At 39.4% G+C, this 17,470-nt stretch overlaps 1 protein-coding gene across 6 annotated transcripts in view; it reads right to left on the reverse strand.

Moving 5' to 3' along the window:
• Positions 1 to 16,170, reverse strand: part of LOC124151234 (phosphoinositide 3-kinase adapter protein 1-like) — a 43,680-nt gene extending 27,510 nt beyond the window's left edge. For 3 of the 6 annotated variants that reach the window (XM_046523611.2, XM_046523610.2, XM_046523608.2), the window contains exon 1: positions 15,873 to 16,170. The gene's annotated coding sequence lies outside the window, so the exon portion shown is untranslated. Of the gene's footprint in view, positions 1 to 539; positions 720 to 15,872 lie in introns of those variants that run through there. The other 3 variants (XM_046523609.2, XM_046523606.2, XM_046523607.2) reach the window with 2 other exon arrangements.
• Positions 16,171 to 17,470: the final 1,300 nt, after the last annotated feature.

The following is a 17,470-nucleotide window of genomic DNA, read 5'->3' on the forward strand; positions in this document are numbered from 1 at the left end:
ATTTACAAATATCACAAGAAGGAAAACTCTGTTAATATGTTTTCATAAAAAAAATACACATACTTATTCTTTTAAAAACACATATTTCAATAATTAACAAATATGAGGAACACTATTGTAAATTATTACAAATATGTCGCAAAACAAATAAAAATGGGATACTGAACACACTGGTAGATTCAAATACACAAGGGAATTAAAATACTTTCACCAAGGACATAAAAAACCACAAATATTCAAACAATTTCAAAAGAAAGTTGAACTATATTGATAAAAATAACACATTTCCATCAGTGATAGACAATGCAACTCTCCTGAAACAGACCAAATACATGTCTGCCTTACTAAAACCCATAAAACACTGACGACAACAAACACAAAACCTCAAGACAAAACACACCCAATCCATCTTACCTTTCAAATCTACAACACATTTCCAAACCCCCCTGAAAAGGGTGTAAATCTGAAACATCACCCATGACGGGACAGGCTTGGGGCACTTCATTGTTCTCATTAACAGCAATGTTAAAACAATTTACCTTCAAAGGCGAAAAAAGGAAAATCAGGAGGTGTTCACTCTCCCCCATGGATATAGGAAGTCTGCCATCACATATACAATGTAGTATGAAGGCCGCCCACGATTGTCTCAGCGGAGTTGACATAAGCTAACAACAAACAGTCAAACTGAAAATGTTTCTGACGCTATCTTCCTCATACAACAGACTGCTATACACACGTGCCGGGACGATACGAGAGAGAGAATTTGCCCAAGTCCATACTTCCTGTTTGCTAATTGGATCAACTATTTTGAAATGAAAACTCGAATGCAGACACTGCTATACTTCACTGCTTACAGAACTTGTGATACACCAGCTGTTATAAATTAAGACAAACAGAAAGGCAAATATATGATAATCTAGTGTAAATTTATTTTTTCAGATTAAGGCTTATATTTAACTCAATGAAATTGTTTATTCAAATACTTGGGGACAAATGATAATACTGGGTTTTATATATTATTTGTTAATTTTTTTATAATTTGTAGCATTTTATTCCTATTTGTGTAGTATTTTTCTAAATGACAATCAAAGACATTGCGAAAGCAACATGTACCTTTTGTTGTCTTTAACCATGTTGAAGTTTGTGATGCAAGGATGAGCTATGGAGTTTAAACAGAAATCACATCAACATTTCCTCTTAACCCTAAACAAACTTAGGGCAAGCCATGGAATTTGTAAGATCTAGGTGAGACCCAGGTGAGGTGAAATTGGGCTTAACGTCTCATTCAACATTATTCCACCTGTGTAGTGACTTGCATGCATGTGTGTGTGCTAGGGCTGGGACGAGTCCAAAGTTACTACCCGGGTACCCACCCCCCTATTACCCGACCCTAACGGGGTACCCGCTGTAGGTCTCAAGATATAGGTACAAACTGTCCGATTATGAAAAGTATGACCGTAGCTCTGGTAAAATGTGTTTAGATACATGTATAAAACAATCTGGTGAATACAATGAAGTTGACTAAAGTTTTATTTTTATTCAAACATATAACAGTCAGAAGGAATGGGCGTAGTAGAACTGCGAACATTAGTGACTTGTAGTTTAAACATAGAATTTTAGATACTTTTTGTCATTAAACAATATATCACATGACTAACTACGGGTCCAGGTAGTCCTGTGGGTACCCGGGTCCTACTCAGTACCCACCCGACCCGAGTACCCAAGTTACCCATCCCAACCCTAAGGTGTGCCTAGTTGTACCCATCCAGAGTGAGTGAGTGAGTGAGTATGGTTTTACGCCGCTTTTAGCAATATTCCAGCAATATCACGGCGGGGGACACCAGAAATGGGCTTCACACATTGTACCCATGTCGGGAATCGAACCCGGGTCTTCGGCGTGACGAGCGAACGCTTTAACCACTAGGCTACCCGACCGCCCCGTACCCGTCCAGACGTATGCCAGTTTCATAGGGATCACCACCCACTGACATACCATGCAGTTTAACATGGATACCCCACTCAGACTCCGAGCTGACCAGTCTTTGTTTCGTCTTGGGTTGATATGAGGTATGATATGAAAACGGCCATATAATAACCTTTTTATCATATACCATAACATCAAATTGTGAAATGTATCTATTTGCAAGTGATCGAATACATTTTCACCTTGTTTGGAAGGCAATGTCACGGGAAAGCTAGCCGAGCAGTTTAACTGAGGGACGCAACTCCAATTTCCTACCACCCAGGCTGATATTGTTCGCCCACTGAAAATGCATAGACAAGCCATATCAGCTCTGCAGGGGGTTTAATACAGGTCTGGTTATTACAAACCCTGTGAATAACCATCTCTATGTTGGCTCTATCATACATACAAAACGCATTATGTCATTGATCAAATACAGTATACCGGATATAGTAATGGCAAGTGTTATCGATGCGATAATCCAATGCATTAAACTTAGTGTCACAACTGATAAATATGCAGACAATCTCTATGAAATACAAAGTAAACAAAATTTGCTGCATTCCCCATACAGGGATAAGCAGACAAACAGAAATGTCCCTATCTCTATATCGGTAATGATGGAGTCGGTGAGAGGTGGAGTGAGTGAGTGAGTTGGGTTTAACGCCGCTTTTAACAGTATTCCAGTTATATCATGGTGTGTCAGCTTAATGTGGGAGGAAAGCCCGAAGTGATGAAGTTCTCAGACGTTTACCACTTCGGTGAAACCCACGAGCACAGGTATGGTGCTGACAAACCTAGAAACATAATCAGGGAGAACCGTGATTCGAACCCACAATCATAGGTTTCTAGAGTGCCCAAGGGACGCAACTCTGCATAGCGAATCGTTGCGCCTTGGACGACTGGGTCACCCGTGCCCCTGGTGAGTGGTGGAACTAAATACAAGGTGATAAACATTCTACAACTACAGAATCTGCAGGAGGTAGTATCATATTCAGTTACAGGTTGTTTAACGCCACACTTATCACTATTCAAGCTATAAGACAGCAGACAATAAGAAATGGAGACTGGATCAGACAAACCAGTGATTGACATCATGAGCAACATCCAAAGCTGCATGTTGGGTACAATGACACACAATTCACCAAGCTACCAGCCTTTTTTTTCTTTCTCATTATTTGCTAAAAAAATTGCGTTATCGTTTCACTGATTAACATCTTCTGTCACATCCTACTTCAGCGATTCCAGTAACTCATTCCCTCCCTGAAATGTTTTGTTACTTTCATCATTTGTCGTACATCATTACTTGTTTCCATTGTTTTTTTAATTGTTTTGTTAGTACCCATTCCAGTTTCTTTGTTTGTTGTTTTTTACGCCACACATACTCCAGCTGTATGACAGAGGTCTGTAAAATCAAGTCTGGACCAGACAATCCAGAGATTGACATTATGAGCATCGATCTTCGCAGTTGGGATACGATGACATGCATCAACCAAGTCAGTGAGTCTGACCATCCAATCCCGTTAGTCGCCTTTTACGACAAGCATAGCCACCTCTTATGACCAGCATGGGTTGCTGAAATTCTAACCCGGATCTTCATGGGGATTTGACCTTTTCTATCATCTATTTCACTTTCCATATAAATCATTTTTTCTCAATCATTCACTTCTCATATTTCAATGATTGTCTGTCAATCATTCAGCATTTTTCTTTCATTGATAAACACTCACAGGCCAACACCTTAACTTATGTTGCCTATGGTATTTTATCAATAATGCCATGATAATTACAAACTGGTCAACTGGAATGGTCTATCCGAAGATTATCACTTAAATAATAAATATCCATATTGATTACATAATTTCAGACCCGTGAAGATTCCTGGGTAGAATCGGTCTTCAGCAACCCATGCTTGCCGTGTAAAAAGGTGACTATGCTTGTCGTAAAAGGCAACTAACGGGATCGGGTAGTCAGGTTCGCTGACTTGGTTGATGCATGTCATCGATCCCAATTGCGTTGATTGATGCTCATGATATCAATTACTAGACTGTCTGGTCCAGACTCGATTATTTACAGACCGCCGTCATATACCGTAGCTGGAATATTGCTGAGTGCGGCGTTAAACAACAAACCAACCAACAACATAATTTCAACCATACCCTAATTACAAATAAAAGGTAAGTACTTACAATTCCGATTCCTTCTGGTATACTTTCGTGTCAAATTCATGGCAAAGTCGTGCCAAAGTCTGTGCCAGTGCACATGATTAAACATGATCCTATTATCAGAAGTGAAAACAACCATTTCTCACGCCCTGTGACAAAGGTACACTACAGTAAGTCTTCCTCCCAGACCACATTCAGGAATTTCCTCCAAACCCATTACAACACCACCTACATCAAAAGGTTTCACTTGGTAATCGCCCATTTCCTGACACGGACATGATCTCAGCGACACAAGTAATCTTTGTGGTCATTACATAGCAGGGTTCTTCATTCAAGTCTACACTGACACAACTAAACTCTCTGTGGCGTCACCAACACTTCATTTGAAAGGAAAATGCATCTGAAACAATACATGCTGATAAAAGTGATCTTAAAGAGCATCTTAGCGCTATGATGGTCATAACTCCCATACTTTAACATAGGCTTATGATAATCTAAACGCTAAGATGACTTTGTGCAAGTGAGCCTTGTAGTCCTTGCCAAACTGCCCAATAGTTAAGGTATCATAAGGAGAAGTAGAAATTTGCCTTTGTAAGGGTTTTACAATATGTTATAATAAGGACTAGTGGACTAAAAATGTTAGTTTCTACTGAAGAGAAATGGTCTTAGTAAACTGGGAGGGCAATCTTGGAAAGTTTGGCTTTAGGATTCAATTGTAATTTTAGATATAGATATGTCATTACCATATTGTCTCGTTATTAGTTAGCACTCGAGTATCATGTGCACACACATTCTCAGTAATCCATCTGTAGTTGCTTTAAATGACGGTGATAGGCGCAATCTGACGATCAGTTCACCATGTTCACACAAAATTGCCCAAATTCATGTTAACAATATTTAAGGAAATTTTGTATAAAATTAATAAAATATATTACAACCATAAGTCCAGATATACAATGAACACTTTTTATAGACAGACAACATAATGACAGCACAAAATTGTGTATTTCAGTACACAATACAGTAAACTACGTTTATAACGAAAACGCTTGTAACAAAATGACGGATATAATGAACATATTTTTTCGTCCAGGACATTTCTTGTATATATGCTGTATATAAGCTTATAACTAACTACGGTTATAATGAACTAAAATTAGTAGTCCCTTTGAGTTCGTAATAACCGTAGTTTACTGTAGTTGACATGGTATTACCAGTGTCCTGTGTTCAAGATAATATCTTTGCGTTTTGGGAAAAAACATCAAAACTCACTGTCTGCATGTATCACACTCACCCTTCAACACAGCTGTAATTTTTTAATAAAGTGTGCACTGTACACAAGAAACTACCCTTATGAAACAGAACATCTCATGATTTTAAAATAATATAACTATAAATAATTCTTGTTTTAGTTGTTTTAGGGAAAATACAATCTACTGAAAGTCTGCTTGTCATTGAGTATTGACTGTATGCTTGTATTGTTTGCATGGAGACAGGAATATTTGAAGTGGCCTTTGTACACTCACAATAGATGACTATAAATATGATAGTGCACTTTGAGCCCTCTTGAACATATCAGAAAAGTAAGATCAGGGAACTGAATGTCAATTCACATGTGGACAGTGATTTATAAATTTCTTTTTCAGTGCTAGCATTTTAGGCATTTTATTATTAACATTTACATAGAGCGAAACTTTTTTTCAGGTTCTCAATTCAGGGTGTGAACAGATAGAACACATTGAACATGATGAATCACTTAACAATCTGTTACTCGTCCTTCCCTTTGTCAAGATCACAACATTAATTTCTGAAGAAATTGAAATGTACATAGCAACTTAATAATTTAAAGGATTAAAACATCTCACCTAGCCCAATGACACAATTTTCTTTTACAGGCCTAGAGAAAGAAACTATATTGAAGATTGAAGATTGAAGATTGAAATGGTGCCCCAGAGCACCTAGCACCGGGCCACCTAGCACAACTCCTGCCATGCCAAAGGAAAGACCTGAGCAGCCCCAGGGCACCTAGCTCAACTCTTGCCATGCCAAAGGAAAGACATGAGCAGCCCCGGGGCACCTAGCTCAACTCTTGCCATGCCAAAGGAAAGACATGAGCAGCCCCGGGGCACCTAGCTCAACTCTTGCCATGCCAAAGGAAAGACATGACCAGCCCCGGGGCACCTTGCGCAACTCTTGTAATGCCAAAGGAAAGACCTGAGCTCCCGGGGCACCTAGCTCAACTCTTGCCATGCCAAAGGAAAGACATGAGCAGCCCCGGGGCACCTAGCGCAACTCCTGCCATGCCAAAGGAAAGACCTGAGCAGCCCCGGGGCACCAAGCGCAACTCCTGCCATGCCAAAGGAAAGACCTGAGCAGCCCCGGGGCACCTAGCTCAACTCTTGCCATGCCAAAGGAAAGGCCTGAGCAGCCCCGGGGCACCTAGCTCAACTCTTGCCATGCCAAAGGTAAGACCTGAGCAGCCCCGGGGCACCTAGCTCAACTCTTGCCATGCCAAGGGTGGGGTTTACATTGTTCCCATGCAGGAACCAAACCCAGATTGTCGTCAATGACAATGAACTCTTTAACTGGGTGACTTCCTAGAACAGGAGCACCTATAAACTAGAACACAGTCAAGACAACTGATAGAGAGAGAGAGATTCTTTATTTCCTCCAGATGTCATTCCGAAGATTACAATGAAAATATATTCAATTACACGCAGTTAACACAATAAAAAAAGGCATAACATATTTACAATTACACACAGTTTATCAAATTCAGATACCTAAATGAAGACAGATATTCACTAGAAGATATATATCAAAAGATGCCAAAGTTTGTACAGATACGAGGCGAATTGTAGTATAATAGCTTCCCAGGTGTGTTGATCCAGATTGTGAGTAAATTTTGTTTCAGACCCAAATAAGACTGATAACATATCTGGTTCATCTTACATTTCAAAATCAACATATTTTTGAACCTCAAGTACGTCAATGAGAGAAGAGAAAAACGCATTTCTTTCAGCGCTTCACAATGTAAAATAATGTGGCTGTCATAGTCGAAAGCATGCCTATTACAGAGCATGCACTCTTTCGAAAGTTTACTGCGTGATAATACTGTCACACAGAGTTGTAAAGCAGGTCGATATTCCTGGTACAGAAAAGCTCATTGCCAAAGTACATGGCATGTTTGAATGAATTCTCTTATAACGTGACATGCTTTCGTTATTTAATACATTTGTGAGCCATGATTGTTCTTCGTATTTGCATATAGTTTCGTTAACACGATTTCTCCATTGACAATGAACACTTTAACTGGGTGACTTCCTAGAACAGGAGCACCTAAAAACTAGAACACAGTCAAGACAACTGATATGAAGTGACCCAACTCAGATCATGCACAATCCAAATACTTAACCCGCTGCCAAGTTTTTTTATGTAAATCTGACATAGTTTGATCTTCCTCCTTGTAATTGTGGGGTCATGTTCTGACACTCTGCTCTTACTTCTCAACCCATCAACTGGGTGTTCAAACATCTACCACAGATAACACTGTGACCCCCTGGGACTGCGCTGTCAGATCGGGAAGCCTTTATGCTCAGCCGGTTCGACACATTTTGTTTCTAGGTTTGTCAGCACCATACCCGTGCTCGTGGGTTTCACCAGAGTGGTAAATGTCTGAGACCTGCATCACTTTGGGCTTTCCTCCCACATTAAGCTGACACGCCGTGATATAACTGGAATACTGTTAAAAGCGGCGTTAAACCCAACTCACTCACTCACTCAATGCTCAGCCACATACACCACAGGCTGCCCATCCCCGACAAGTTATTCAATAAATCAAATGCAAATAAGCAACATCAGTTTTTATACCAAGTCTTCTTCTATCTGACTGAATTTCCAGATAGCCGTTGAGGCGACAGTTGTACTATGGCGATGGTGTAGTAAAGACCGTTTTGATTGATACGAAGTGTTTGTTGAGTTTGAGTCAATCAAAGTTCTCAACAAGTGAGCATAGTGACAGGCGGAGATACAACACTTGTATTCGATGTGGTCAACACACAAAAAAAAGGTTTTTTTTAGAAAATTCACTTTTATTTATTTCGGTACCCCAGCAGTTAAATAAGTCGCCGGTCAAAACATGAAAAGGATGTCATGAAACATTGATTTGCAATTTCTATAACGCTATCACTTAGTAGTAGAGTAGACATCATTTTAACAATGGGATATGATATTATTATACTTCTTACTCAGCAGTTTCTTAAATGTTGGGTGGATTTGTCTTAAAGCATCGTTAAGCCCAGTGGTATAAATATTTCACACTTTGGTTTAAACAGACAAGAGAAAACACAGAATTTGAAACCTTCCAATAGATGATATGAATAGGGAGCTAGGTTTGTTTGCTTTAACTTGAACATTTACTTCTTCAGTCATGAACACCGACTCTCAAACATGTGTCGTCCTGGTGTCAGTGTGAGTCACTGAATACAAAGTCAGATATTTCACAACAGCCTGCATCGTGTCAGTGGCCAAGAGCATGCCAAGAGCATGGCAAGAGCATGGCAAGAGCATGGCAAGAGTACTGCTGTGTGGTGTCAGGCCACAAACATACACTTACTTTTTTATTCACATTGTGTGAGTGACGGGTGCTACATGTTGGGCAGGACATACTTACCTTTTTCACAAATACCTTGTGTCATCACTGATTATATTCAGTGATCCATTTATATAATTTTCACATCTATTTTGCCTTAATGTCCAATGACATCTGTCACAGCGGCTAATCAAGACTGGTTATTATCTAGCTTTGATTTTTTTACATTTTCATCTTTATTTTCCAAGCTAAGACTAAACTTTGGCAAGATGGATTTCAACAATTTTTCAATAATGTCATAACTTACTAGCTTAGATGAATAAAGAAATCTCAAGGCAACTGCAAAGATACATTGCATTATTGCACGGAACAATTATCACTGATATCGCAGCATTTTCTACAGTTTTTGTGGTAATGGTTACAGACATAGTCTGTAAACTTATTGTTTCTTATATATTTATTTAATTGACATCAACAAGTATTGGCATTTATCCACAGATTGCAGACCATTTTTGTCTGTAATGCAAAAAATATTTAAATCAATTATTAAGTGAAAAATAAAGAAAAAACATCTCAACTGGCTCTTTCCACCTTGTGGACAATGGTGGAAGCAGTTGTTGCTTCCAAAGTATGATATTACTTATTGTCCGTGTGTTTGTTGTTTAATACAGTTACAGGTGGACTGGTTGAACAAATGAAATCCCATAATACAAGGTACAACCAATCAAATACCATAATACAAGGTACAACCAATCAAATACCATAATACAAGGTACAACCAATCAAATACCATAATACAAGGTACAACCAATCAAATATCATAATACAAGGCACAACCAATCAAATCCCATAATACAAGGTACAACCAATCAAATACCATAATACAAGGTACAACCAATCAAATACCATAATACAAGGTACAACCAATCAAATCCCATAATACAAGGTACAACCAATCAAATATCATAATACAAGGTACAACCAATCAAATACCATAATACAAGGGACAGCCCATCAAAAACCATAATACAAGGTACAACCAATGAAACCCCATAATACAAGGTACAACCAATGAAACCCCATAATACAAGGTACAACCAATCAAATACCATAAAACAAGGTACAACCAATCCAATCCCATAATACAAGGTACAGCCGATCAAATATCACAATACAACATACAGCCAATCATATGTCATAACACTAATGACAGCCAATCAAACGCCATAACACAAAAGGTACATCCAATCAAATGTCATAACACTAGTGACAGCCAATCAAATGAAAGATTTTGACAAAAACTATATAAGAAAAATAGCTGAAATAGTATCATACGTCTCTCTTTCAACTTTACAAGTGATAGGATATTCCACTTCCAGAAGACAAGAAATATTTATAAGTGGTAGTCAGCTGATAATTCCCAGTAATTATACTTTCCTAGTATCACTTTCTGTGCCTTGGAGCAGTTTCCTTCCATCCTGAACGGCAACAGAAATAAACACTTATTGGCAGAATTTCTGTTGAAGTGGTAAAAATAGATACATCACATATTGTTTTCCCTAAAAATCTGATAGTTCCCTTAAAGGGTGAGGTAAAGACAGACTTCCTTCTATTTTATAGTTTACATGTTATTTGCAAACATAAGTTTGGGTAGGTTGAAATAAAGAAATAACTTAATAGCTCAATATTGTTAAATTTTATTTGGCAAAAAACTGTTTGGATCCGTTGGTGTACTGGGGAAAATGTTTTAACAGGTAAAAGTGCAGGTTGTTTAAGACAAGTCTTTTATTTCACTAGTCCTCACAGTTTGTAGCTAGTCATGCTTGACCCTGCCAAAATTGTTTACTTTGCCTATATTTTCTGTCAGTTTTATTCAGTTCCAATTTTACGAAAAATTGCAAACTGGTTCAGGTTAATAGCCTTCATATGCTACCAGTCTATGAGGACTACCATGATTTGGTTTTCACTTGACCTCAGCACAATTTAGTAGTCTCAGGCCAGCTGACTAGCAGGACTTTTCAAGGCTGTAGGTTTTAACTTCAGTCAAAGAGAGTTGTCCCTCTTCATAAGGACTGGCGTTAGTGTATAGCCAGGGAGACTTACAATGCATTTAATCAATCAGTGTTGTTCCTAGCCTCCATCAACCAAGGGTCCTTAGGGCCCCTTGGTGTCAATTAAGGGGGTCTTCTAAAATTTTGGAGGGCCTCATCCCTAATAAAGCAAAATTGATGATGATTTTTTAATGCTATGTACTGTCCTTTAATTTTGATGGTCTTAATTCAATAAAACATGGTATAAACTGCAATAAAAACTTTTAATTCAAAAGAAATGTTTTCATGTGCATTTGTCACTTCTTCGGTTTAGCAGGCACCATGTTTGTCACTGCTGGCTATGACAGTATCTATTTAGAAACAATAAATCTGACTGATCGGAAAATAATATTCAGTGCAGTCCTGCTGTCATTAATTGTAAGCTTGCCTACGATTGGTAAAAAATATCACTATAGTAAACTCAAACATGGCGGATACATTTGGCTTAAAAAACATGCTGATGTTTGATTGTTATGTTTACTTATAATACACGATCTTTCGGATTAAAATTACATTGAGGTTAGTGAAGGTGAAAAGCTTTGTGCGCCCAGCCAGACGTGTTGTTGTATTTTAATTGCGTCATGCAAAGAAATGTTGAGGGAATCCCGCAAGGCCACAGTCACGGAACAACACTGTCAATTATTTTAGTATTTTCATATTTTTCATATTTATACATCAGGCGAATTAAAATAAATAGAAACATCAACATATATTTTCTGATTCTGGCTTAAGGCACCAGTCAGTTGAGTCCATAATAAGACTTGCCTCAGAACATTTGATTCATACAATCTAAACCAGTCTAAGAATAAATTTCTTCCTGTAGTTAGACAAGATATTATGAGTGAGTGAGTATGGTTTTACGCCGCTTTAGCAATATTCCAGCAACATCGTGTCGGGGGACACCAGAAATGGGGGACACCAGAAATGAGGTTCACACAGGTTACCCATGTGGGGAAACAAACCCGGGTCTTGGTGTGACGAGCGACCACTTTAACCAAAAGGCTACCCCAACGCCCCCGGAGATAATATGTACATGCAATTGAAAGTATGAGTGAGTGAGTGAGTGAGTATGGTTTTACGCCGCTTTTAGCAATATTCCAGCAATATCACGGCGGGGGACACCAGAAATGGGCTTCACACATTGTACCCATGTTGGGAATCGAACCCGGGTCTTCGGCGTGACGAGCGAATGCTTTAACCACTAGGCTACCCGACCGCTCCCAATTGAAAGTATGAAGTACTCTTATCGCCAGCAGGGCTATCCCACTGAAGCCAAGGTATAGTCAACCATTACGAACCGGGTTACAATTGGTCTTCAGGAACCCATGACTAATAGGATTGAGCCACGCTCGGCAATATTCCAGTCAGTAAAGGATCGGGACTAGAAAATCCAGTGGTTGACATCATGAGCATCAACCTACGCGATTGGGATACGATGACATACATCAACCAAGTCAGTGGGCCTGACCATCCGATCCCGTTAGTCGCCTCCTACGACAAGCATATGGAGTCCAATGATAATCATTATTATGTTTGTCGTAAGAGGCAATTAACATAATCAGGTGGTCAAGCTCGCTGACCTGGTTGATGCATGTCATTGTATCCCTATTGCGTAGATTGATGCTCATGATGTCAATCACTTGATTGTCTGGTCCAGACTTGATTTTTTACAGACCACCGTCATATAGCTGGAATACTGCTGAGTGCGTCATTAAACAAAGAAACAAACTCCACCACCCCTCTCTCCATTCATAGCTGTTCTCGGTCTGAGGTGCAACTTAGAAATGTCTTTATCTAAGGAAGGTTATCTAACTCTGTTCATTCTTGAGAAGGAGGGATGGCTTATGATCACTAAGGGGCTTACACAAACAAAGTCGTGCAGAACCTAACTATTCTATTCTGAACTATTTCCTGTAAGATATATTTTGTGACCTCTTAATTCATTTCCTCCCCCACAGCTGCTTAAAACTATGAAATAGGGTAATACATCATTTACTCCAAACGATGATGTAATGTTGAAATGATTAGCCACATCATTATGTGTTGCTACGGTGATAGGTACAGTGTAGGGCTGGGACGGGTAACTCGGGTACTCAGGTCGGGTAGGTACTGAGGAGGACCCGGGTACCCCCTTGACAACCCGGGCCCATGGTTCGTTACGTGATATATTGTTTAATAGCAAAAATTATCTTGAACTCTATGGTTACACTACAAGTCACTTATGTTAACATTTCTGACTATGCACCCATTCCTCTGACTTTATATGTTTGAATAAAGATAAAACTTTAGTCAACTTCAGTGAATGCATGACCAGATCGTTTTATAAGTGTATCTAAATACTTTTTGCCAGGGCTACAGTCAAACTATTACCAATCGGACATATTGTACCTATCTCTTGAGAGCTATAGGGGTACCCGGGTAGGATCGGGTAATAGGGGGTTGGGTACCCGGGTAGGGTTGGGTAATAGGGGGTTGGGTACCCGGGTAGGGTTGGGTAATAGGGGTGAGGGTACCCGGGTAGGGTCTGGTAATAGGGGTGTGGGTACCTGGGTAGGGTTGGGTAATAGGGGTGAGGGTACCTGGGGAGGGTTGGGTAATAGGGGTGTGGGTACCCGGGTAGGGTTGGGTAATAGGGGTGTGGGTACCCGGGTAGGGTTGGGTAATAGGGGTGTGGGTACCCGGGTAGGGTTGGGTATAGGGGTGTGGGTACCCGGGAAGTAAATTTGGACTCGGCCCAGCCCCAGTACAGCTGGTGTCACAGACATTTTGCTGTGGTTATAATTATGTAAAGTTGGTCCCACACACTCGCTGCTACAGTGACAGATACGTAAAGTTGCTCTCACATATATGTTGCCATGGTGACATGTAAAGTTGGACCAATATACGTGTTGTTATGGTGATAAGTAAAGTTGGTGCCACATGCACGCTGCTACAGTGATAGATACGTAAAGTTGCTCTCACATATATATTGCCATGGTGATACGTAAAGTTGGACCCAATTACGTGTTGCTATGGTGATAAGTAAAGTTGGTTTCACATACATGTTGCTATTCATATACATGTCAAGCTTCAGGCCTCAAAAGCATGGTGCAATAGCAAAGTTTCGGTATTGCTTGTATCATGTTGTATTAAAGTGCCAATGACTTGGCTAAAATGAAAATGGCACTGTTGAAACAACATCCTGTGCCACACGCAGAATTCACATTTTCAAAAAAAAGAAGTGACTTTTATGATGTGAAGCTAGTGATAAATGTATTCCACACAAGTACATTGGACAAACACACTGACCATTTGCATGGAACAAACATTTAAATAACCTATTTCAATTCAATTGAATGGCATTTCTTCCTTGTTACATCAACAAAAGAGTACATCAAACATATTTTTCAGTTCCGCATGGCACACTGGAGAAAAACTACAGTTCTAATCCTACAAAGCATGGTGATATACAAGTTTCACATGTATTTTTTAAGTCAGTGTTTTGTATTAACTGACAGTCATTGATTCCCTCTAGTGCATGTTTCATGATCATATTCCTTGTACAGCTGACAGCAACTTCCTGTGTTCACGTCCTGTTTCCTTTCTCGTCCATGAAAAATAGGATATTAATATATAGGGCATTGTTGCTTTTCTTTCAACAATGTAAAATTAATCTCTATAAAACTTATTGTGTCATAAATGAATACACGTCACTAGCTGTAAGATGAAATTCAAACGTAGAGCTGGGTTGGTACAATTAATGTATATTCTCTTCAAGAGGGCCGTTATGTTCCCCCAGGTCCCAATTGCAGAACTTAACAGGCAAAATGGAGTTGGATGGCAACCAAAGTCATCCTGGCTTTTGAAATTTGCAATTGTTGAAATCCTGAAATAGGGTATCGGAGATATCTGGCTGCCTTGAATTGAAATGTATATCATTTGCATGGTATTACTGTCATTAAACACACCCAGAATAAAAAATACTGTTCAAAAGAACAATGTATACATAATTAAAATGATTATTATTATTGGTGGTGAGGTGAAATGGGGATTATCATTGCTGTGTGTGGGCGTGTGGGTGAGTGGGTGTGTGGCTGTTTATACTAGTACAGACAAACGTCGGTTTCATGTGTGGGTGTGATGTGGGTGTGAGAGAGAGACTCCTAGCTGATCAATCCTTGTTTTATCTATAGCTACTTAATGCCAACCGCCAGACAGGGTAACCACAAGTACCATCCTATAAGATCTGTTTGTAAGATTCAGCTAGAGATCAAAGTACCACACTTCACTCTCCGGGCAGATATACTCCATCCACTAGACCCCGGAGACGGTCTTATTATTATCATCATCATCATCATCATGAATTATCATTATTATTATACATGGAGCTATATTAATGCATGACTAATGATCAGTAATACTTTCGGTCATCAAATGAATTTAAATTCCCATCATCACAACTGTTGAATGTGTACATCATCGTTCATGTGACGTAGTTTCAGTTAACACAAGTTTATGTTAACTTTTCCTGTTACTGTTTTGGTATCTTCATGTTATTGTAAAAAATATAAACCTTATAACATTTGGACTGGGAAAAGTATTTCTTCTGTAAAGTGTAGGACTGACTCAACCATGTTTAAAACAGGCAGTCGTCTGAGGTGCCACAATTTGATGTGCAGAGCGGTGTGCGACCCTGTGTTCGAATCAGAGACTCGCCCTGGACACTGTTCCACAACGCGATCTTAGCCCTACGACGGTCGTAAGTCAATGTTAAAGAATGGGAGTTACGATCGACTTAGCCCTAAGATCGCTTTGTGGAACGGGGCCCTGATTATATTTTTGGGTTTGTCAGCACCATACCCACAACTGGTTTCACACAGCGGTGAAGCTGTGAGGTCCACATCACCGTGTGTTGATGCCGACACGGCGTGATGTAGCTGAAATACTCTTAAAAGCAGAGTAAACAAAACTAACTCACCCCAAGGCGAAAACAAACGATAACAACAAATGTGGTATCATTGTTATCACACTAGAACCCGCTACAGCTGTCTGAGAGTAATCAAGTTGGTCAGGAAAGTACTCACCATAGAAAACTGTAATCCCTCACTCCAAAGATCGACAAGCACTGTCACTGACGTCCAACGTTGACAAATTATCATTTGTTGGGTGTGAGAAGGTGTTGACGAAGTCAGTTAGTGAAGTTTGTTAGACTCTGTCAATGGCCATCTCAGCAGCAGACGCTCAGTCATAACGTTCCTCGCCAAATAGCGCCACAGTGAAAACACTACCCTGTTCGGCTGAACGAGACCACTGTCAACTACAACAATAAACACAAGAAGGTGAAGTCCCTAAATTTCCACACGTGTGTCTCGCCTTGACAGATTTACTTCCGGAATGAACGAGCCAATCGTTTACACAGCCGCGGTAACACGGGCAAGTTTGTCGGACACGATTATCGTATGAAGTCGTATCAGTCTACTTGATAAACCACCCCCTGTTGATAGTGGATAAAAGAGTATTATGAATGTGAAACTGAGCCCTAGTTTTGTTAATCTATATATAATACTGATATTGGCAGATATTAGACGCAGATAGAGAGTGGCTATAAACAGCTCGCATGTCACAGGGTGATAAATGGGGATTATATAGAGTATCTCACCCTCGTGTCTTTTGATATCAAATATATCGACACGAGTTGATAAAAGTGGGAAAACTTCCGAGGCTTGCCGAGGATTATTGACACTTTTATCAACGAGTGTTGATATATTTGATATCAAAAGACACGAGGGTGATATTTTATTTATCATCCAACATCATTCTTCCAACTTTTTCAGTTTGTAGGCAGTAATAAGCAGTGTCTTATGTGTAAAAAGTACTGCTAACACCTTCAGTAGCAGAGCCATTAGTGATGTCATTTGATTGTGACGTCATGGTAACAATGACGTCACAATGGTCCGCAAAGCATTGTGATGCAATTCCATTGCAGCGATAACTACAGTGTAGATATCACTTGATCTCACCCAAGCCATATCTCCTGTGAGAGCCAGTTTTGGATGATAAATTAAGTACCGCTCTCCTTCGAAAAAAAAGGTATTCTGAGTTTCGGTACGATACAGACCAATTAATGACTATATTATAGTTGTATTTTCAACACTTTAAAAGTAATGTCTTCTACTTTGAAAACCTCTCCCTGAAGCAAATGGGGTCAACATGACGTCAACTATGAAACTCTGTGACGTCATTGTTATTGTAGCGTCATAAACTATTTGTCAACAATAATGTGTGTATAATTTCAACAGTGGTACCGGCAATACGTCATCAGTGTTGTGCTAGGGAAATAATTATTACTCATGTGCTTTATAAATATGGAAATTATTGATTCACATATTGTGAACCATATTATATTTTCTTATACCGTTGTCCTTGCTTGACAACGGTAGAAGGATCTATACCGAAACGTCACCATTACAGTTTGATAAAGAAGTTGTTATCCATAAATTTTTGTCTACTTTGTCATCCGTCAACTTCTAAGATATGCCGACCAACAATTCATTCTTGACGTTCATATCTACAAATATACATACCGACAAATTGTTGTCCTTCTTATACTCCACTCTTAAGTCCATTAGCTGTTTACAATCGGTAATTGCATCAAGTCAGTATTAAATAAGCATCCACAAAA

This window comes from Haliotis rufescens, unplaced genomic scaffold (assembly GCF_023055435.1).
Source record: "Haliotis rufescens isolate VD_foot unplaced genomic scaffold, xgHalRufe1.0.p SCAF_11, whole genome shotgun sequence".
Lineage (NCBI taxonomy): Eukaryota > Metazoa > Mollusca > Gastropoda > Lepetellida > Haliotidae > Haliotis > Haliotis rufescens.